The sequence below is a fragment of the Lactuca virosa genome, chromosome 7, assembly GCF_052849685.1.
Source record: "Lactuca virosa cultivar CGN04683 chromosome 7, Lactuca_virosa_CGN04683_v6, whole genome shotgun sequence".
In the NCBI taxonomy this organism is placed as follows: domain Eukaryota; kingdom Viridiplantae; phylum Streptophyta; class Magnoliopsida; order Asterales; family Asteraceae; genus Lactuca; species Lactuca virosa.
Genome location: NC_136432.1, coordinates 127,062,192 through 127,085,392, shown reverse-complemented (window position 1 = coordinate 127,085,392; position 23,201 = coordinate 127,062,192). Strand labels below are relative to the sequence as shown.

At 33.5% G+C, this 23,201-nt stretch overlaps 1 long non-coding RNA gene across 9 annotated transcripts; it reads left to right on the top strand.

Moving 5' to 3' along the window:
• The first annotated feature begins 5,472 nt into the window (after nucleotides 1–5,472).
• On the top strand, nucleotides 5,473–17,802 carry LOC145125402 (uncharacterized). Of its 9 annotated transcripts, XR_013715972.1 has the most exons (9): nucleotides 5,473–5,596; nucleotides 6,036–6,061; nucleotides 7,049–7,106; nucleotides 8,383–8,466; nucleotides 13,489–13,708; nucleotides 14,278–16,367; nucleotides 16,462–16,763; nucleotides 16,864–16,923; nucleotides 17,303–17,802. It is a non-coding gene; the product is annotated as an uncharacterized LOC145125402 (long non-coding RNA). The 9 variants fall into 9 exon arrangements; XR_013715971.1 differs by lacking the exon at nucleotides 8,383–8,466; XR_013715978.1 differs by lacking the exons at nucleotides 7,049–7,106; nucleotides 8,383–8,466.
• The last annotated feature ends 5,399 nt before the right edge of the window (nucleotides 17,803–23,201 follow it).

Here is a 23,201-nt window from a genome sequence, read left to right as displayed (position 1 = left end):
TTTTTCATAAGGTGTATAATTTTCATCATTTTTTATGGTTGATGCTACTGCAGCATTGCTTTTAATAAGTTTATTTAATTCATTTCTTATAGGTATTTGATTACTAGAACTAGGGATTTCATTAATATTAGGATTAAAATCTTCTTGTTTTATTTCTGGTTTTAGATTTATAAAATCATTATTAATATTTATTTCTCCTATTTTTGTTATTAAGTTATCTATATCTGTTGATATATAATCTTTTGTTTCTGACTCAGAACTCATTTTCTAGCTTCATTTAATTTTTTCAAATATTGATTTATCGGGTCTTTATTAATATCTTTAAAGCTTTTATTATTTTGGTTCATTTCTTGTAGTGATACTTCAAGTATACTAAGTTTTTCTCATATTTTTTCGCCATAATAAATAATAGTCATTTGTATTTCTATTAAATCTTTTTCAATTTTTAAAGGGTTATCATTTTGTTGAAGCTTTGTGTAATTGTTGTTATTCATTAAGGAGAATTATAAATCCAATCACTATCGTCGACAATATTATCATTATTAGTCCATTCATATCTATCAAAAGTAAAATCTTCATCTGATATGTAATTATCAAATTCATTTTCAAAAGTAGAATCTTGATCTGAATTGTTAGAAATATAAAAATTTTGTTGAAAATTTTGTATCAAGTTTGAATTTAAAATTAAATTCAAGTATGAGGTTTCTCCGGCCAAGAAAAATTCTATGGCTCTGATACCAATCGTGGGGGTGACCAAACCAAATGGTCGGTTCAAAACAAAAACTATAGTTGGGGTATTATTTGGTGGATTTAAATGGATTTTCAAAACGCCATATAATAATAATAATAATAATGATAATAATAATAATAATAATAATGATAATAATAATAATAATAATAATAATAATAATAATAATAATAATAATGATAATCTAAATCATTCTAACCAGGGTGTACATATAACTCCAACAATAGCTTCGGGACAACTATGGATTGGGATGCCATGTTTGCTATTGATACATTATGTTCTTTGTGAGAAGCTCTTGCTTTACGGTATAAGACTCAACTCGTGACCTGGTCTCCACCACGACCACCGAACCGACAAAACAATCCAATATCTAATATCCCCTTGCTTCTATCTGACAACCGATAAGTATCCAAATCTATACTCCCTCGAACTCAGGAGACTGGAAAAATATAACTCGGTTATAGAAAACGACAACACAAGTCCTCGCCTGATCATACCTGAAAAAAGTCGCGATCCTCCTGTCGAACATCACAATCACTTTTTCCTTGAGTCACATGACTAAAGTTGATACTAACGCGAATTAGGTCCATGCGACTTCACACTCGAATGACTTGCGCATGCCTACAATAATAAGACCCAAGCCATCAAGGCCACTTAGGTCCGAACCAAAATCATCCTCACATAGTCCATTCATAACCATAAGCTCTATAGTGATGGAAACATGCGATAAACGAACTATATAACCACGCCACACTATTTACCATCTACCAATTTCTCAGTAACCTCTTTGAATCTTCTTGATCGTTGTACGTATCCTATGCTTCCGGTAGTATGGGCCGATACTTCCTTCCACACCTATCCGTACTCATCCCAATAATTGTCTTAAGGTTCCCAAGTCACTACTCATTACTAATACTTAACAGTGTAATCACGTATACACATGCTCATAAGAGCACACACCATTAATCTTCCTAGACTCTCTTTCTAGGGTTCTTCTAACCATATATTTCACCTTATCCTGTTATCCCACTGGGAAGCAACTTCTATCAATATCAATTAACTATCTTATGAATACCAACTACATGCATCTAGAATTAAGCACTCCTTTGACTGAGAGATCCTACAGTACAACGGTTGGACTCAAACAAGAGTGACGCAATAGGGCTAAACCAAACAATATAATACTATTTAATTCTAGGGCCGCGCAATCCTAAAACATTCATTTAACATTTAATTAATATTGATATAGATTTCAAGCAAATCAGCAGTTAAGAAGCTAATCTAACAGGCAATTCTAGCACACTATCCATGATAAGCTCTTTAGTCTATCCACTAACATGCAAAATCATGGAAGGAAAACTGCAGGTTGCCTAGGTGTAACTAATCATATTTTGTCATATAAGCACATAATGATTACATATGATCATCACGTAAAGCATATAAGTCAGTTTCATCGCATAAATCATCATATTCTTTTCATAATCATAATTGACTAACCGTGGAACTCGGATGACTAGATGATATGTACTATCTTCTTCAAGGCATTAGGCATTTCTTTCAAAACCTGTCCCATTACTTAGTTTAATTTATAAAAACTTTTTGAAGATCCGCAGTGCTTTGAGTCTAAACACACTAGGGATTATGTTTTACCAAACTGTTTCATTCATATTCATTACTAAATATTAAAATCATCTTTTCATGTCACATTAACATATTCATAGTAAAAGCGGACAACTAAGTTTTGTTTTGAAAACCATAACTTAACATAAAATCATTAAATTAGATGTCATGCCCCTCCGAGAATGTCCAATTATCTCAATCATGCCAGCTCCTTGCCCTTTGAGTTTGGAGGACCTGCAACTAAAATATAAAGTATCAACTGTAAGGCTAAGGCTTAGTAAGTAATCACAACACCCACCCATTATACAAATCATATACAATACACATAATCATACATAATAACACATACTTCAAGTAATAAGTCACATAATGCTTATAATATGCCTGATAATATATACTAGCATATTCTAACCGATAGGAAACTAGAACTTCCCTCTGAGAGGTTATTCTCTAGAAGCACAAATCATTTGAGCACACTTCCTTCTAAAAGGCTATTCGTGATCATCTATACTGCCACGATATAACTAGAACTTCCCTCTAAGAGGCTGTTCTCTTATTGGACTGATCATCCTGACCACCTACCCATATTGGGACCTTTAGTGGTCGACCACCTTACCACACTAGGACCTTTAGTGGCCTTCACCATTACACCATCTACCCAAACTAGAACCTTCAGTGGTGTAACATACACATAACATCATATAGTCCACACAATAAGTAAGTCCATGAGAACTCACCTCACTAGAAGACAAATAGAATCCACCCGCTCAAGCTGGAGGTATCAAATCTATCACAAAATATAACTATAGTGAGAAGACTCACCTCGCAAATAGTAGCTAAAGATACCACAACTCTCACACACAGGGTAAACAGGAGCAACAAGACACCTAACAACAATAAAGAAATACCCCTCTCAAGTCTACACCATAAAACCCAAGTTTGACCAAAAAAAGTCAACCATTATTAAAAGTCAACACTATGGTCAACCTCCATCGATTGGCACGTCATGACCAGCCCATGGGTCACGTCGTGAAAAAGCTAGGACAAAACAGTCGCGAAAGCACCCCTCGTCACGACGTGACACACAACCCGTCACGTCGTGAGATCTGTTTTGGACAGCTTAGGACATTAAGCTCTTAATCCCTTAAGCCAATCCTTCAATCCTTCCAGAAGGTCTTCCCCAACCCAAAGAACCATAAAAGTCACAACTTTTTAGTCATGCATGTCCAATACATGGCTTTAACATTAACTAGGTCAATAAAGAGATAAATGAGGCCAAAAACTTAAGCTTGGAGTCCAAACTACCACCAAACCTCAGATCTGAGATCTATGCTAAATAAAAGGCCTTAGTAATCCATAAAGTTGCTAACTTTATGGATCCCATGCGTGCTACCCAACCCAACCATTAAGAAAAGTGAATAAAACTTGGATCTAGCATGCTTAAATGAGAAAGGAAAGAGCTTTGGGACTTACAAAGGCCCACAAACTAAACAAGGTGGTGAGGAGGAGACTTGCTTACCAATGTAATACAACAAAGGAGAATTATTCTTCAACATTGAGCTAAAAAACACCAAAAGAGATTTTCAAGGTCACAAGGGAAGCTAACTTTGATTTGGGTAGGAGGAATGTGATGGATTCTGCGGGTGTGCAAACCCTAGCCTCTCACTTTCTTTAAATAGGGTGCAAAACATAGAATTAGGGTTAACTCGTCGTCACGTCGTGACTAGCAAGGATGGACACACGTTTCTGCATCGATAGTCACGTCGTGATGTTTCATTCCTCATGTCGTGACCACATATTATTTGTTATTTTATAGTTTTAATTGAATCAAAAGCATAAAAGTTCGAATACCTGAATTAGGTATTACATGGTAGTGATAAATTTGAGATGATCAGTCTCCCAAGATTCTGAGAAAAAGAAGACAATCTAGAGCAGGTTTTCTGATATTCCTTGAAAACCATTGCAATCTTTAAATATTAAAGAAATAAAAAAAAATGCAGCTAAAAACTAGGAATTATGGAAAACATGATATTGACTAATGAAATGGAAGCTAAATTAAAGGAATTGCAGCTGACTTCTAGGAAGTGGAAGACTTCTTAGCTAACTAATTGACTGGGTAATTCTTCACGTTTTAGTCCGTGAGGCAGGGGCTTTTTGGTAATTCGCTTTGCCCTTGATTAGGTTGTTGGATCCTTATTTTGGGTTGCATCTTGGGTTGAGGTCTGCTGGATTGTATAGTAATACGAGGGATACAATTTTTGGGCCAAAATCATTTGTTGGACTAGACTGATGCCCTGCTCTATATATTGGGCCGGGACTGAAGTTAATTAAAATTGATTCTCATAATCAAACAATTGATATTTTAACCAAGTCTTTAGTTACTGCACATCATGCTTTTCTATGTAATAAAATGGGCCTTTTTGATCATTTTTCTACAAAGTGATTTAAAAAAAGCTATTACTTTGTGCAATGTGCATTGTGTTAAAATGTATAATTATTAATTTATTATGTTCAAACTAACTATTTTTGTATAAGTTAATGTATATATTTATGTTTTGCTGTTATTGTTTATTCTTGAAGGATGCAGGAGTTAACTTGATAAAATCAAAGGGGCTGATTGTATTTAGTTGCTGGTTAGTATGCCGGTCATTGAGTCAGTAATGAAATAGAACTGTTCATGTTGTAAATTAGTGTGTTGTGTTGAGTTTTTCATATTATCATTCTTGGAGAGTGTTTGACAAAGCTTAAAAAATAGTTTTTTTTTAACTTATTACTAGCTCTACATCAATGTAAGTTAAAAAAACGTTTGGATAAACATTTTCTAAGTTATAGCTATTTGGACCAAAAAGCTTCTAACCTAGCGGTATCGGATGTTGCTTTCCCTTCTAGTGGTTGAGAGTTCAAGTCTCATTGAAGACATCAGGTAGAATTAGGAGTAGTTCAAGAGTAGAATAAATTTTCTGTTCTAAAAAATAACTTATAGCTAACCTCTAATAAACTAATTTTGATAAGTTGGCTGCCTTTACTTATCAAAAATTTATTATTTCACCCTTTTAAAAAATTGACCATTATGCCCCTTACCCTAATAAGCAAATCGGACGACTCTGGATGAAAGAAACAACGATGCGGCCTCGCCTGTGATTCTCTCCAAACCCCTCTCTCCTGTGAAGCCACTGATTCCAGCGCCCACACCACAACTACCGGCGAGCTTGGGCCTTCGACCCGCAGGTTCTTTTTGCTTTCGTTCATCCTTTTCTTTGTTCTGCTGTATCGAGCTTCGACCCCAACGGGGATTTTTTCTTCTCGATTCTTCTTTCTTCAATTTGCCATATGATTATGTTCTTCAACTGTATAAATCTGTTCTTTGTTCCTGCATTCTTCCTGCATTCTATAAGTCTGTGAATTGGTGTTGTGGTTGCTTGGAATTGGTACCGTGAATGTGATCTGTATCATTCTTTTTTTCCCGCGTTGTTGTTCTTATTAGTTATTCAATTAGAATGCAATTTCAGCTTTCCATGAAGTTGATACCCATGAATGTATTCTGATTTTGGTTCCCTGTCACACCAAAACACAACATTACTATGATATTTGTAGACTGATCTTGTTTGTTTGTTCATTTGTGAATCTCTTTAAAACCCTAAATATCATTTCTCCCCCTCACTTTCAGGTTTCAACCTCCAGGGTGACTAATTGGTAAGTCTTCATATAATTTTTATTTCTTTATCCTAATCATATTGATTTCACCGTAGTGTGGGTGAAAATCTCTTTAGTTAAGATGTTTAGAGTGGGTGAAAAAATAGTATTAATCTCTCTATTTTTGAGTTTTTGACCTTAAAAATTCAAATAATTCTAATCTCAGAAACCAAAGCTCATTTTTTATTTTGATTTAGATGGAAGTAAACCTACCTGAAATCTCAAAAATTAAAAGCTTCTTAATCTTAGAAACCCAAAACACACATCTAGGTCATTTAATATGACTTTTTGTTACATCCTCTCAAAAATGTGTTAAATTGATAATTTCAGTAGCATAGTTGTACCTTTTTTCCTGGTTAATGCATAAACCAAGTCATTTAGTAACCACAAAATGAGTACACAAATAGTATACTTATAGCTAATTTTGGGAATTTGATCGGGACCCGCACTGGAATTATTTATTAGACTGAAAATGTTAATTAATAATCATTTGCAATTAACCTAAGGCAATATTGGACTTAATGGATTAAGTCCTTAATGGGTTAAGTAGGAACACTTAACCCTAATCGTCATTTCAGGTGAAAACCCTAATTTCACTTAGGCCTTGAGTTGGGCATTTCTATTGGGCTTTAGTGATTTAGCTACTGATGGGTATCCAAGAACAAGTAAATGGACTAAAATATTTGGATGGACTTTAGGGTAAGGCCCATGTGAGGGTTTGGGCCCAATTTGTAAAATTGGGCCATAGATGGGCCATAACTGGGCCTTGAGGATTATGAGAGGTTGGACCAATTGAAATGCCAAATGTTTGGACTGGAAAAATGGTTGGGCTTAGGGTAAGACCATGTAGAGGTCTGGGCCCAATTTGGAAAAATGGGCCATATGTTGGGCTTTGGTCCATTGGTTGACTATTGGGCCTTTGGAGGGTGAGTTGGATCTTGGGCTTGGAACCTAATTATTAATTGGGTGTTGTTTTGATGTTGACAGCTCTGGAATCTGTCAACTAGCAACTGGAGTTTCATCCGCGAGACTTCAGCAGTGTGAGGTGAGTTTTTCTCACTATACTCAAGGGTCTAAGGCACCAAGACCGACCCTTTTGGATTGCTATCCTGATATGTTATATCCTCGAGTATTGTATGATCCGTTAGATTAGTATCCCGGTAGACAAGATGTTATATGTGTTGGGATTTAGTATACTACAACACCTTATGGTGCACATACAACCCTAAAAGCTTTGGATCTATGTTTTCTCTAATTATCATAGTAATAATAGAATATGAAGAATCCATTAAAAAGAGCACATGCATTCCCATCTCATAACTCCAATCTGTCCACATACACAAAAAAATAATAGAATATGAAGAATCCATTAAAAATCCCTCTAACAGTAAGCTATAAAGTTAACAGAATAGATAGCGTGACAAAATAACAAAATATGAGATATAGTATATAGAGAGAGTAATGTCGTTATTTTTTCTTATGTTTTATCATTGTGAAAAAGAATTAGGATTTACTAAAACCTGAAGATTAGTTGGAGTATTAAAATTTCCTTGCATGTAACTTTGTTTTGAAATGCGACTTCGTTTTGAAAACTTCTGAGTCAATGGAATTAATATTTCAGCTCCAAATCAAACATGCCCTGATAGAAACAAACAGAAAAAAACAAATTAATTGAGTAAATAATCAAAAATGAAAATGGAAGAGACAAATCAAACATGTTGGAACTCGAAAACATCAATAACCAAGAACAAACAATGGTGGTTTGTTCAATATTATTAGTGAGAAATTTTTTTTTCACCCGGTGAACTTTTGAACCCATTTTATTCATCATTTTGTTTGTTCCAATTCCAGTTGTGTTAATGGTGAGCACATATTCCTTAAGAGCATTTTCAACCCTACACTAAAACACAACTTTGGCACTATACTTACACTAAATTGCTCCAACCCACACTATGTGTAACACTAAATATAGTGTTGTTGAATAATATAACACTATAACACTAAAACAATATCTCAGATTTTTTTTGGTTATTTGTTTTCGTGTAACAACTCTATCTTCTTCCTTCTTCTGCATTAGTAACAAATATCTCGTCAAACTCAAAACAATTAAATACAAATCGGCTTACATGAAGCAAACTAAAAGAAACATTTATCTTTAATAAGAACTGAATTATAAAAGGAATGTCTGTAAGCATGACTATAGCTGTTTACTTATATTTACCAGCAAATCTAGGAGAAAGGTACGCTCGACAAGCTTATTTTGCTAAATCCTAGACCATATTTTTTGTCTTCCTTCTTTCTTCATTTATGAGTTTATGCAGGACCGACCCAATGGATAGGGTAAGTTGGGCTACGGCCTACGGCCGAGGCCCGCTACAAGTGTTCGGGGACTCAAGTTCTGGCATGTACGATTTTTGTATTTATGAGCAGGGGTGTTCAAAATAAATTAATTTCGGATATCCGAAATATCAGATAATTTCGTATCGGAATCTCGGATCGGATTTTCGGATTCGGTTATTTATGAACACCCCTATTTATGAGTTTGTTCACCCTTTTTACTTATATTTTAGTTTCGTTTTAGTTTTCAAATAAATTAATTTCAAAAAGGCTAATAATTTTTTTTGGGTGATTTTCATATATGCCCTTATTAAATAACAAAATATCATATTTACCCAACTAAAAATCTAAATATCATATATACCTTTTCTAACTTTTAAAATATCGTATTTGCCCAAAAAAATCAAGTACTTTTTAACAATTTATAATTGATTATTATATTTAAGAATCATTATAGTTTAAATAGAAAAAATAAACTGACCATATTACCCTTGTATATTAAACCCCTTAGCGTAAAATTGATCAACCATTAGGCTTGGACAAGGTTATCGATAGCGATAGCGAGGAAATAGCAACAACCCACCTATATGCTACGTAGCGATAGCGATGGAATAGCGACAACTATTTCATGTTTTGTGATTTTATATAAAATTAAACACTATATTTACCTGCACCTATTCAGCAATTAAAAATAACACATATAACTAAAAGTACCAGTTCTATTAAGTTAACATTAAGTTCTAAAAGATTTTTACCACAAAAGATTGGTTAGTTTTAGACTCTAAAGTCTAAAATTAAGTTCTAATACCACAAAAGAGTGTTATGACTCTAAAAGTCTAAACTCTAAAATACCACTAATCGACTAATCGTTATCCTGATCCTCCTCAAATACGAGTTCATCCTCCCCATCTATTTCAACAAACTCCTTATAAACCCCAACATCATTTTCCTCTTCAGGTTCATCTATCAAATGGGGTTGTCTAGCTCTAGCTCTACCTTGTGAGCTTGACTTAGCAACCCCAACAGCCCCTTGCATCCCCCCTTGCCTCCCACCTGGTGTTGTTGTTCTTCTAGTTAGATGAACCGACTCATCCACCCCCATAGCCTCTGCCACAACATCCCATCTCAAGTCATCACCCTCAAACATGAGACCATCATCACTCGCCAACCACTCAAACGGGTCATGTATGTGCGAGTCTTCCAAGTTGATCGGGTCGATCATATCCCGCATATCATACCTCCTCCTTAATGCTCGATTATATTTGATGTAAACTAAATCATTTAGTTTTTGTCGTTCAAGACGGTTTCTTTTTTTCGAATGGATCTACAAAAATAAAATTAAACCATTAGTAAATAGTGCAAAGGATATTAATCTTAAAAAAATGAACAACTTACATGTTCAAAAACACTCCAGTTACGCTCACACCCTGATGAACTACAAGTAAGACTCAACACCTTCACAACAAACTTCTTAAGTGTTGGTGCTGATGATCCATATTGCATCCACCATTTCGCTGGTGCAAGTGTTGTTCTTAATTTAACAGCCATATGTTGCGCAAATAACTCTTCTGCACCGGTATATATAGAAAGCTCTTGGTGAATCTTGGTCTCGTCTTCTTCTGATGACATCTTATGTATGCATGCCATCAAGCCCTTAATCACCTCACTATCTTCTTTCACTCCTGGGATGTTGTAAAAAATACTTGGATTCAGATAGTGACCAGCCGCATGCAAATCTTGGTGAAGTTGACAATTCCACCTGTCATCAATGATTTTGAAGAAAGCTTTGTATTTGTTAATTTTGTTGTTGAATGAGTATGCAATCTGCTCCTTTGCCCTATCCATGGCTTCATAAATGTACCCCATAGTCGGCTTTCTTTCACTATCTACCAGTCGAAGCACCGTTAGTAATGGTTCACCAACTTTGACAGCAATATCAATGTTAATCCAAAAACTAGGTGAAAAAATTGTTGCGACACATTGAGTTCCTCCCTCCTCCCCTTTGAACCTGCTTTTGTTCCAAGCTTCAGACGTGAACAACTTCTTCAAACTTGTCTTATGACTCCTAAATCAATTTAGAGTTAAGAGGGCGGTTGCAAACCGGGTCTTTGCGGGCCTAATCATATCTCTTTGACCCGTAAAGTCTCTCAACATATTCAAGAGCAATGTACGGTTGTAAATGTAAGTGTTAACCGCAATTGCTTTGTCTAGTGTCTTCTTAAGATGAGTCACTTTGAAGATGTCTTCAAGCATGAGATCAATGCAATGCGCAGCACACGGAGTCCAATAGATGTGTGGATATTTTGCTTCCACCATTTTCCCCGCCAAAACATTGTTGGCAGCACTATCTGTTACAATTTGAACCACATGATTGGGTCCAGTTTCTTTGATGAAGTAGTCAAACAACTTAAATAAATTCTCTCCTGTTCAAACAGCAACAAAATAGAACATAAACATAAGTAAAAAACATAGAACAAAATAGAACAATGAATATAAACATAAGTAAAGTACATAACATAAACAACATAGAACATAAACATAAGTAAAGTACATAACATAAACAACATAGAACATAAACATAAGTAAAAAACAAAAACAATGAATACCTGTATGAGAATAAGAAGATGCATCTATAGATTCTAGAAACATGCTTCCTCGTGGAGTATTCACTAAGAAGTTGATAAGTGCTCTTCCTTTCCGGTCCCTCCAACCATCAGCCATCAAAGAGCACCCGATTGCCTTCTTCTCGGTCTCATTAAGTATCAAAAGCTTCTTTGTGTGCTCCTTCTCTAGCTTCAACAGAGGAACACGTACCTCATGGTAGCTAGGGGGTTTCATACCGGGACCATGTATAGCAATGGCTTCAACTGCAGACCCTAAACTATCATACTTCACCATGTTGAATGCAAGACCTGCATCATACATCCAACGGGCAAATTTCTGAACCGCGTCACCTCTTAGTTTTTTGTGAAGTTGGTTATGTTCGGGGGTTCCCACCAAGTACCCCTTCTTCTTCCCTGTTTCAGTGGATGGCCTGAAATGAGTATCCAAAGCGCCTTTTACTTTCTTGTTGTGTAGGGTTGACTTGGAGGACGAAATAGCCCTCTTGCCTAATGAGAAAGGAACCTCACCAGCTTCTTTTTCATCTTCATCATTTATATCCACCACATCATCATCAAAGTGAGGAATGCGATTCCTTTCAACTTTATCTTGTTTCTGTTTCTCAAAAATGTCTTTAAAAAGTTTCCTAACATCTGGTGGAGCTCTAAGACATTGGCAAACTGAAGTGGAATCACCAGCAAGGTGATGTTTATGTCTTGTAATCCCACCTTTAGCAACAGCAACATTTGGACAGTAATTACACAACACCCAATTTATATAGTTCCTTCAACTTTTTTGCCATGTTTCCAGCCAATATCATCCTCTTTTACACTAGAAGGCATGCCTGAATTGATCAGAAGATGGAAAGAAGCGAATATCATAAGAATCACATAATCAAAGATCATACAATAGAATTCAAAGAATCTCATACTTTAGAAGATAGAAGTTAAAAGCTTAAATTGATCAGAAGATAGAAGTTGAAGTCTTACCTTTTTGAAGTTGAAGTCTTGCAGAATTGATCAGAAGATAGAAGTTAAAAGCTGAAATTGGAAGAAATCAGTTAAAGCCTGAAACCGAGAAGTTAGAAAAAAAAACAGATGAATTTAAAAGTCTTACCTTTTTGAAGTTGAACAGTCGAGATGGATTCTGGAGTAGTTGGAGTCGTCTGGGGAGAAGGGGAGATGAGTTGTTGTCGCTACTGTCGCTGAAGTGGGAAATAACCCGCCAAAATCGATATTGGTGATTTTGGCGCCATCGTACAATCTTAGGTCGATTAGACCGGAAGACACGAAATTGACTCTACTATTCCCCGCCTAAACCAATTCCGACCCTAATTGCTATGTATCTTAACGATTTAAACAAAAAAAAAATCAATTTTGCCCTGATCGATCGCTACAGGCGCTATTTCATCGCGCTATTTCATCGCTACAGGCATGTAGCGACCCAGCAAAGCTACGCTACGCTATTCGCTATAGCGAGGGTAGCGATCGCTATTAACAACCCTGGGCTTGGATTCTACCTGGATTTATTTACTGTTAATAGCGAATGCGGTGACACACGAGGTGGATTCATAAGCATCCATATGAACTACACGTTTGTTTGGAATTGATAAATAAAGAGATTAGAGATTACTAGAAAATGATACATGTTGTATCTTTCCACTTTGAATGTAATTATGGCTTCAGTGGGCCTATACTAATCGATGAGCCTTGATTGGAAACATGTTCCATTTGGAGAGGTTTTGATAATGGTTCAGATGCAATGTTTCTTGTGTCTACTTGACTTTACGATAAAAGTTATCCAAGATACCCATCAATTTCTAGAATTATAGTCTATAATAACAAAAGAATTTAGGGATATGACAAATAATTAATGTTTTATCACATGATATAGATTTCAATATAGTGCTAATACAAGATGGTATACCACGTATGAGTCCTACATATATTTAGCACCTAGACAAGATTATATACAAAGATGACTAGAAACAAATTAGCTCTTCAAAGATCGATCGACAGTAACCATCACACAATACGTACACTTCTAAACCGTAGAAGGTTAAAGAGATAGAATGGTTTTAATATTTAGGGGTAATATGGTAAATTTATTTTTTCTTTTTAAATTATAATGATTTTAGACATAACAATTAATTATAAATTGTTAAAATATGTTTAAAAAATGGTTTGGACAAATATGATATTTTAAAAGGTTAGGAAGGGTAAATACGATATTTTGTTGTTTAATAAGAGCATATATGAAATTAATTCTTTTTTTTGGTGTGGCTTTTTTTTGGTGTGGGTGGTTAATATCTTTTGTTTCCTAAAAATGACAACTTTTTTCCTTTCTTTTAACAAAACCAAATTTAAACCAATTGTATTTATATATAGATATTTTTTTTAATATAATAACATTACTTTTTGTAGTGTATTTTATGAAATTGGTATAAAATAGAATGTAAATTTATGGGACCTCTTTTATTTTTGCCCCAGACCTCAAATGTGTTTGGACGGCTCTGAGTTTATGACATGGAAGAGGGCGGTTCCCTTTATTGTTAGAATTGGTAGGCATGGAATTGGTACAATATCGATTCTTTTTTCCAAAAACCGTGTACTGTACCAACTATAGTTGGTATAAAAAATTTGCTACCCGTACCGAGTATACTTGGTGCCAATATATTTGACTACCAACAAGTTTGATTGTTACAAATTGGTAATGTTATATACCAACTTCTTTTAATTTTCTATTTTAAAATTTAAAAATAATCAAAGACATCGGGTAATTTTGACGTTTAGTAAATAAATTAGTTATGTAGTTCTTTTAATTTACAATTGAATTCTATTGAAGTAACGCTAAAGTAAAGGCTTAATTTTGTGTTTTAACATGGTAATAACTATGAGTTTTATGCAGAAAAGTCTTATTATTTTGGGAAAATTTTTAATAAAGTCCTAAAAGTTTTTTTTTTAAACAGAAAAGTCCTGACTGTTTAACATTTTGCGCAAATTAATGAAAAAAATCATTTTTTATATTTAAATAAGAAATGACAGATTATATGATTTTCTCACAATAATAAGACTTTTCTGTTAAAAAAAACTTTTAAGACTTTATCAAAAATTTTCCCAAAATAATGAGACTTTTTGTCATAAAATCTTAATAACTATTGAGTAATCAAAAGTATGAAAACATGTTTGGTTAGTTTTTGGAAAGAAATGTGTCATTCATACCTATTAAAAACATGATTTTGATTTATTCATGTAACCTTATTATTATTTTTTTTACAGATAATTACAATTGTAGAGTCATCTTTTTCACCGATAATTGAAATTGTAGAGACATTATGGGTTGGGGAAAACCGACCACTTATGGGCACATCAAGCTCTGGAGGTAACCCCAAATGTAGTGGTATGTAGGTTTGGAGAAGAGATGGGAATAAGGGCCTTACTGGTCAGCAAAAATGTGCACAAAATATTGAGTGGTATGGAGAGAGAGACGAATACTTTCCTAAGTATTGCCTCGAAACCACATATTTTCTGGTCAACAAAAATGTGAACAAAGTATTGACCGGTATGGAGAGAGACGAATACTTTCTACACTATTGCCTCGAAACCACATATTTTTTGGACAAACTTATTATGGTGGGTATATGACGGACATGCATAAACAAGGATCTTATCTTAGGCGTATACTTGTTAAAAAACTTTGGCAAATACAACCAATTTGAGAAAATATAAAGTTTTTGGCATTTTTTCCGTAATTGAGTTATTGTGCTTGAAACCAAAAAACTAACACGTAAATGTTAAAAAAAACACCTTGTTATTGATGTGGTCATTGTTGCAGAAATCTGGATTAATCGGCGATTAATCGCTTGACGTTCTCCAACCGTCGAGGATTAGGGCATTCATCGGAAATTTATGATTAATCGGGTTTGGCGGGATTAATCGGCCTTGGCGGGATTAATCGGTCAACAAAAGTCAAAAAAGTCGAAAAATTCAAAAAAATCGAAAAAAAGTCAAAAAAGGTCAAAAAAAAATTTAAAATTTTAAAAAACCAACTTTCTTTTTTTACTCCAAAATTTTCAAATTTTCAAAATTTCAAATATTATACCAAAATGTTCATATTTTCGTATTTCCAAATTACAATTTTTCTTATTTTCTAATTTTGAAGTACTTGTTTTTCTTAAGATATATTAATATTTAATTAATTTTAATATTTTATTAATAATTTATGGTCCCCGATTAATCCTCGGTTAATCCCCGCCAAGACCGATTAATCCCTTAACACCAGTCGACCGTCGAGCTCCCGTCAAACGACTTTTACAACCTTAGATGTGGTTAACAAGAACGTTATCCACATCATCTCACGTGTCGATGCCACTGAGCTCGAGCTTGACAGTGTTGTTCATATTATAGAGAAATGCATACAGTAGAAGCTTGGAGGCTATAGAGACTTGGATTATAGGTGTTTTTAAGTTATATGCTGAAAGATGGTTTTGAATTATGAGAAATTTGGTATGGGATGTGGGTTTCCTTTTGTGTTTGTCATTAGTATTAATTGCAAACTATTGTGTATTCTGTCTATGATGAATTACCCCGTTGTAATCTATAATTGTACTCGTGTTTTGAGATCTATAGGGCGTGTTTGGTTGGCAGGAAAGAAATGAAATTCGATTGAAACTCATCATAGACAAAACAATAATATACCATTGTTTACAGTTAGTACTAGTAATAAACACAAAAGGAAACTCACATTCCCGTACCAAATTTTCAATCATTCAAAACTATCATTCAACATATAACTTAAAAAACATATAATCCAAGTATCTATAGCCTCCAAGCTCCTGCTGTATGCATTTCTCTATAATCCGAACACCGCTTTCAAGCTAGAGTTCAGTGGCATCGGCATATGGGATGATGCGGATAACGTTTTTGTTAACAACATCAATAACAAGGTGTATTTTATAACATGCATGTGCTAGTTTTCTGGTTTCAAGCACAACCAACTTAATTACTGCAAACAGGCCAAAAACTCTGATTTTTTCAACTTGGCTGTATTTGCCAGTTTCCTAACAAATATATGCCCAAAATATTATCCTCATTTATGTATGTCTGACCTATACCCACAATAGATGAGTTTGTTCAGAAAATATATAGTTTCGAGGCAATACTGTTGAAAGTATTCGTCTCTCTCCATAACACGATATTTTGTGCACGTTTTTGTTGGCCAGTACGGCCCTATTCCATCTCTTCTTCAAACCCACATACCATTGCATCTGGGGTTACCTCCGGAGCTTGATGTGCCCACAATGACTGCAATTTTAATTATCGGTAAAAAAGATGACTCTATAATTGTAATTATCGGTAAAAAAATAGGGGTACATGAATTAATCAAAATTCATGTTTTAATGGGTATGAATGACACATTTCTTTCCAAAAACTAACCAAACATTTTTTCATATTTTTTATTAGGACTAATTACCTCATCAAAAATTAACAATGTCGTGCGATCGTTACAAATATGTTGGAGAGAGAATGTCCTCCTTTTTGAAGCTTGTGATATCACCTAGACCCTGTAGTGGTTCCAGATATACAATCTTATATCTCGGTACCATTTTCTTATAAACCTTGGTGATGATCTCGTCTTTGGGTTCAATGGTTGACATGTGTGGAAAATGGTTATGCTGATTCTTCAATGATGGGTTCTATGTAAACACAAAGAAGATTTTAATGCCAAAACTTATATCCACAAGATAGTTTGCAGGTTTTGGAATGTAAGAGTCTGACAAAACCTCATTTCAGATATGTGTAAAGAACAAAGGAAAGAGAGATCTACAAACTTATCATTATTCATTTTTTGTTCTTATTTTGCAGGAGCAATAAGATTTTACAACAGAATAAATCTCTTTTTAGATGAGCCATTTTATGAAAAAGGTAACATTTGAATGCTCTGTTCCTATTCACTCATTCTCTTGGTTTTTTCCATTCTCGATCACTAAGATGAACTTTAATTTTGTTGAACATGATGATGGGAGATGTTGACGTACATAGATGTTGGAGGCTTCCCCTTGATTTTCTATTTTTGAGCCCTAATTTTTTTTTTTTTTGCATGGCTTCGATTTTGAAAAACTAAGAAATCTAGTTCAAGAATTGACTAATCTTGCCTCTTTTGTTTGATAATTTTTTCACTAGAGGGGTTTGATTTGTACTATCCCCTGGTTTATTTTGTATATTTTGGAAAAACCTGTTGATTAGCTTGTATATTTTTTGTCTGACATGTGTGGTAATGGTAATATGTTCCGATTGGTTTTAGGTTACTCTACACAAAAGTTTGTTGGCTTTCCCCCTATTGGACGATATTGCCCCTATCCCAGATTCCCAGTTTCATCTATTATGGTGAATTCAACCTCTTCCTTTAAGCCGACCCAACTTAACAACCCCATAGAGCTCCCAAGAATTTACCAATAGTTGAAGATCAAACCTCAAGAAGCAGAGGAGTTGTCTGCTTTTAATTTATTTTGCTTGTACGCTTTCAAACATTTCTACTTTTTTGCAGAGCAACATAGAGCGGCAGGCTGTAAAATTTTATGCATAAATTCGTTATGTCAAAGGCATTAGAGTAAAAAAAGACGTGACATTGATTAATTTTTTAGTTGGAAAAATGCGAGGGTAGATAATGGAGAACCAAAGTGAGAGGGTTTTGATTTGTAAATTCAATGCAACCCATGTCTTTATTTTGTTCATTGTTTTTTGATTATGAAGATAAAATGAGGATTATGTTTGTTTTTTATTTTGTATTTTTGTCGATTCTCATAGTAATGTTGATTATTAATGTTTTACAGATTTAAATTAATGTTTAATGTTAGTTTTTGACGACAGTTATTTTGTTTTTTATTTTTATTATGACGAATTATGTTGAATAAACATTTGAAGTTTCATTACAATTGAGTTGTTCATTGAGTTTGATAAAAATTATTTTAATACTATTTTTGAAATCATAATTATAGAGATAGTTATCATACCGTTTAATATTCCAAATAACAAAAGACATTGAGATACATCTACATTGATAATTAAAAATATGGAATAACAAGTTCTCCATGAAACTGGAGATTGGAGAACATAAACTTTATTCACACATATGATAGCAATTTACTATTTGGAAAACTAAATTTAACAATAAAATTAAATAGCAACATATGTTTATTTAAAAAACCATACGACATTAAAATTTTAAAAGCAATATGACTTAATATTCTACATTAAAAACTAACACCATTTTTTAAAAATATGATAAAATATTAAAATATTTAAAATAAGCGATTTTTGACATAATTTATGTTTGTTTTGTTACAAAGCTAACTTATATTTGATTAGATGACTCATTTTTAGAAAACGCTAAACCTTAAACTCTAAGTCCAAAACCCTAACCCACAAATACGAAACATGAAATCTATACTCTAAAAGAAACTATTTGCCGATACACATGTTTCTGAAACATAACCATTTATTGAAAGAGGACTGCTTGCTAAAATAAAACTAACGCCCACCAAAGACAAACTAATTTTCGAAATGAATTATTTTCCAACTAAAAGTATTCACATACTAATAATAAACCATAAATCACACACTCTAAAACAGAAACCCTAAACCCTAAATAACCATTCATCGAAAGAGGACTCCTTGCTAACATAAAACTAACGCTCAACAAAGAAAAAATAATTTTTGTAACGAATTATTATCTGACTAAAAGTATTCACATCCTAATCATAAACCATAAACCCCAAACCCTAGTACTAGTAGCAGAAATGGAGTAAATTTAGAAGACAAACCCATCATGTTACATATACTTGATGGCCAAAAACAAACACATTGAAATTTCTCTTTCTCTACACTTGATCTTATTTCTCTTCCTATATGTCGTTTCTGTTACTCTCTATTAACATATAAAAATGTATCTTGGATTTTAACATTTTCAGGGATTCCTAAAATAGAGAAGCTGGAAATTGAAGGAAGAGGTTTTCATACTAGCTTATAAGCAGTTCGTGGTACTAATTGTGAAGGAAAGGAGGGTAAGAGTAAGCGTCTTAGATCAATGGTTGGTAGTCTATATATTATTTCTATTCCATGCATCTTTTTCTTTTTTATAAAGTTTTACCACTTTAAGAGAGCAAATATGAAAATTAAATATTTTATAAATTAAATGTTTTTTTTTCTTTCTATTGTAGTGAGACACCAAGGAGGTATGAAGCAAATGTAGTTATAGGATACCTCTTAGTTGCCATTTATACCCTTGTAACAAAAGATGGAATTGAGGGATGTTCAGTTTTCTATTTCTTCTGCTTCTACTAATAACTGTTGGTAAGCCAAATTAATTTTATAAAATTTTAATGGTGCTCTTTTTTTAATAAGATGAATAACGGCGTATGCTATTAAAGATCAAGAGTAGAAGATAGAGTATGGGAATGAAAGAATGGGATGCTAAGGCACGAGAAGAGATAAAAGAAAGATGGGTAATGAGATGAGAGAGAAAAGAAGAGTCGAGATGAGAATATAGAAGAAGAGACATATAAGATGAAAAGAAAGAGAATAAAAATATGAACATGGAAATAGATAAAAATATAACTCACCAAGCGTTGTTGTTGTCTGATGTTGTAGTGATGTTTCATGTTTCACAGGTTTAAGTAGCAGTCGTCATGGTACCAGAAGAGAAGAATGGAACGCAAGGACTTAGACTGGGTTGTTATTTTAGTTGTATTTCCTTCTTGTTATTTTATGATGAGAATTTATTGTAAGTCGATGAGTATTGTTTGGGATATACAATGTTTTTATCTTTACGAGTTAAAAGAATTTCGAATTTTTTTAGAAATAACTTTGATAATCCCATTAGATGTATGTGTAGAAATTTGGGTCATTACAGAAAAGTACGATGAGGCATAGGAGTAGAGAAGAGATAGATCAGATAAGAGACATAATACAGAAGAGACAAGGTAGAAAATAGAAAGAGTAGAGAAGGGATATAGGAAAGAAGAGACAGAGCAGAAAAGAGCAAAGTAAAGAAGAGATAGAGTATGTGTGGAACATGATATGAGCCTGAGAAAAGGATAAGAAAGAGTAAACGACGAGAATATGAGAATATGGGAGAATAGGTATATAAGAAGAGTAAGAATAGCACTGTATTCTATTAAAAGAAGAGACTAGATGATAGAGTATGAGAAAAAGAAAGATAAGAAAGTAGAAAGAATAACTCACCAGACACATTGTGTCTGATGTTGTAGATGTGTTTTATGTTTTGCAGGTTCGTGTAGCAGCCATGGTACCAAAGGAGAAGACATGGGCATAAGGACAAGAATTAGATAATAGATTACTACTTAATGTAATTCATTGTTGTTCATTTTATAGACAAATTTTATTATAAACCCGTGGTTAAACCTCAAATTTAAAATGTCTTAATTTTAGTAGATTCCACATTGTAGACAAAACTATGATAAGTCTTTTGGATTAGATGTTAGAAAAATTCGGATTAGATGTTAGAAAAATTCGGGTTGTTACAAATTTAACCCTCTTATCTCCATTCATTTGAATGATTAATATCTATTATTAAAAAACACTTCCTCAGCTTTTTGGGGATATAAAGTACATGTTCTAACGTTTTTTTTTCATATTTTTATGAATTTTACAAGTTGACTATAAAAATTGGTTAATACTTTGGACCAATTTGTAAAGATGATCACCAACACCCAAGAAGGAGTGGGGATCATTCCTTGGAAAAATATATGTTAAAATAGTGTCCTTTCTCTAAATAATCCAACACCTCGTGCCAATTGTATTTTATAGAATTCATTACATATGTAACAAGATGGCTATTGCGAATAACTATCTGCCATAATCAACCAGGCTTTCAAAAATGCAAATTCCACCCAACTTAGGAATGGAATTAGGCTAAGGCCTGTGGAGGAAAGAAAGTAGACATTCTTACCAAGATCCAGCCTAAAACCTCATGAAAATTGGAGTTCCCTACATTTAATTATGAATTTTACAAGATATCTAAATTTATCAGTGAGTTTTCCAGGTCGGTCTATATTAGATGTAATTTCACCACATTTGTAGTAGAAACCATGTCATTCCCTTTTGATGGATAAAACTAGCCATACCTTTTTAGGGACATATAATTCATACAATTTGGATATCCTATTGATTTTATATGATTTTTGAAAGATAAGGGACATATTCATGATTTCACAATACCACCATGTTAAGTCCCCTTTTTGTCCCACTCATTAAGCACTTAATTATTAAGCTCATAATCATTAGTTTCAACAAGATGCAAGTTTTCAACATCCATATTGAGAGTTGTAATAACATCTTAATAAATTAAAAACTTGAATAAAAATTAACATACAAACCATACTTCTTTACTTAATGATCATTAGAAGGAATTCATGGGTTTGGTCTTCATTTCAAACCAAATAAGCACTTAACACTCACTGAAATGAGCAAGAAATGCAACACCACACAACAACCATTAAATAGCGGTGAGATGGTGGTCTTAGGGTGAAAAAACCCCTAACACCATTGTCAAACCATAAGAAGAAGATAATGGTTCTAGTTATATAGCCATTTAAGTGATATCATCATTGACCTCACCACCACTTAATGATATCATGGTGATGATGGGGTGGTTTTCCAGCAGCCACCACTACCCCGATGGTGGTTGTTAACGGTTGTGTTTATTGTGTTTTCAAGAGAGAAAAAAGGAGAAAAAGATTAGGAAAAAGAAAGTTATACCAAATCTTGAAGTTCCAAGCACAAAGCAACACCCCCATCTTCCCCTTCCCTTCTTTGGTGGGTTTCTAGCGAGCTCAAGTGACGTCCCCCCCCCCCCCCCCCCTCTATATATATTCTTTGGGAGGTTTTGCTTGATATATATATATATATATATATATATATATATATATATATATATATATATATATATATATATATATATATCAAGCAAAACCTCCCAAAGAAACTTATCGCCCTTGAGATTTAGACAGACGGTCACACCCCTATATGGGTTAGGGTTTGGCCCATTGGACATTAGGATGTACCCTTATTACCCAATGGTACATATACAAAACAACCCCTATTTATTATTATTTTCTTACTTATTATTAATTATTAATTAATCACTTTAATATATATATATATATATATATATATATATATATATATATATATATATATATATATATATATATATATATATATATATATATATATATGTGTGTGTGTGTGTGTGTGTGATATGGTTCTATAGAAAAAGCATGACTAGGGCAACAAGTGCTGGAACTAATGAAAACATGACACCACATCACTTTAAAGTAAACTATATAAATAACTTCTACAATATATTAATTATGAATAAAGAAATGGACACGTGTCACTTAATCATTCGTTCCAACATATGTTGTCTTAGTTATGTGTTTTCTATTAAACCTACTTCTCTCTCTCTCTCTATATATATATATATATATATATATATATATATATATATATATATATATATATATATATATAAAGGTTCTAAATAACATAAGGCTTGGCTTAACGGCAATGTAAAAGTTAAGCCATGACAAGCCTTGGCGAGCCCTGACGTTTTTCAAGGCATGACTATATTATATACATTAATAGATATAAATCATATAATTATTGAATTTTATCAAATATATGAAGTTTTTAGAAGTGTTATATTAATATCTAATAGAAAAAAATCAACAAAACTCATTTATTTTAGGCCCGATAAAAAAACAAAAGAAAAAAAACAAAAAAACCCGCGCCTTGAGAAAAACTCGCGCCATAACGCGATAAGGCGCACCTTGACACGTTATTTGGGAGCCACGCTTCACAAACCCGCCTTGGACGTTTTCGTAACGGCTACACCACGTCTCGCGCCATGCGCTTTTTAGAACCTTTATATATATATCTTTACTATTATATAAAACATTTTAGACATTTCTTGAAATTTAAGAGATACCAAACCTACTACATCATGTACAATCAACTTATGCTTATCATTCAATACACATATTATATTTGTATATTTAGTAGGTTGAAAATATTAATTAGTATCAAATCTATAACCATTATATCATGGTGTTTGTATATTTAGTAGGTTGAAAATCTTAAATACGGGTGAAATACATTCCGGTGGTTTTCTTCACACCATA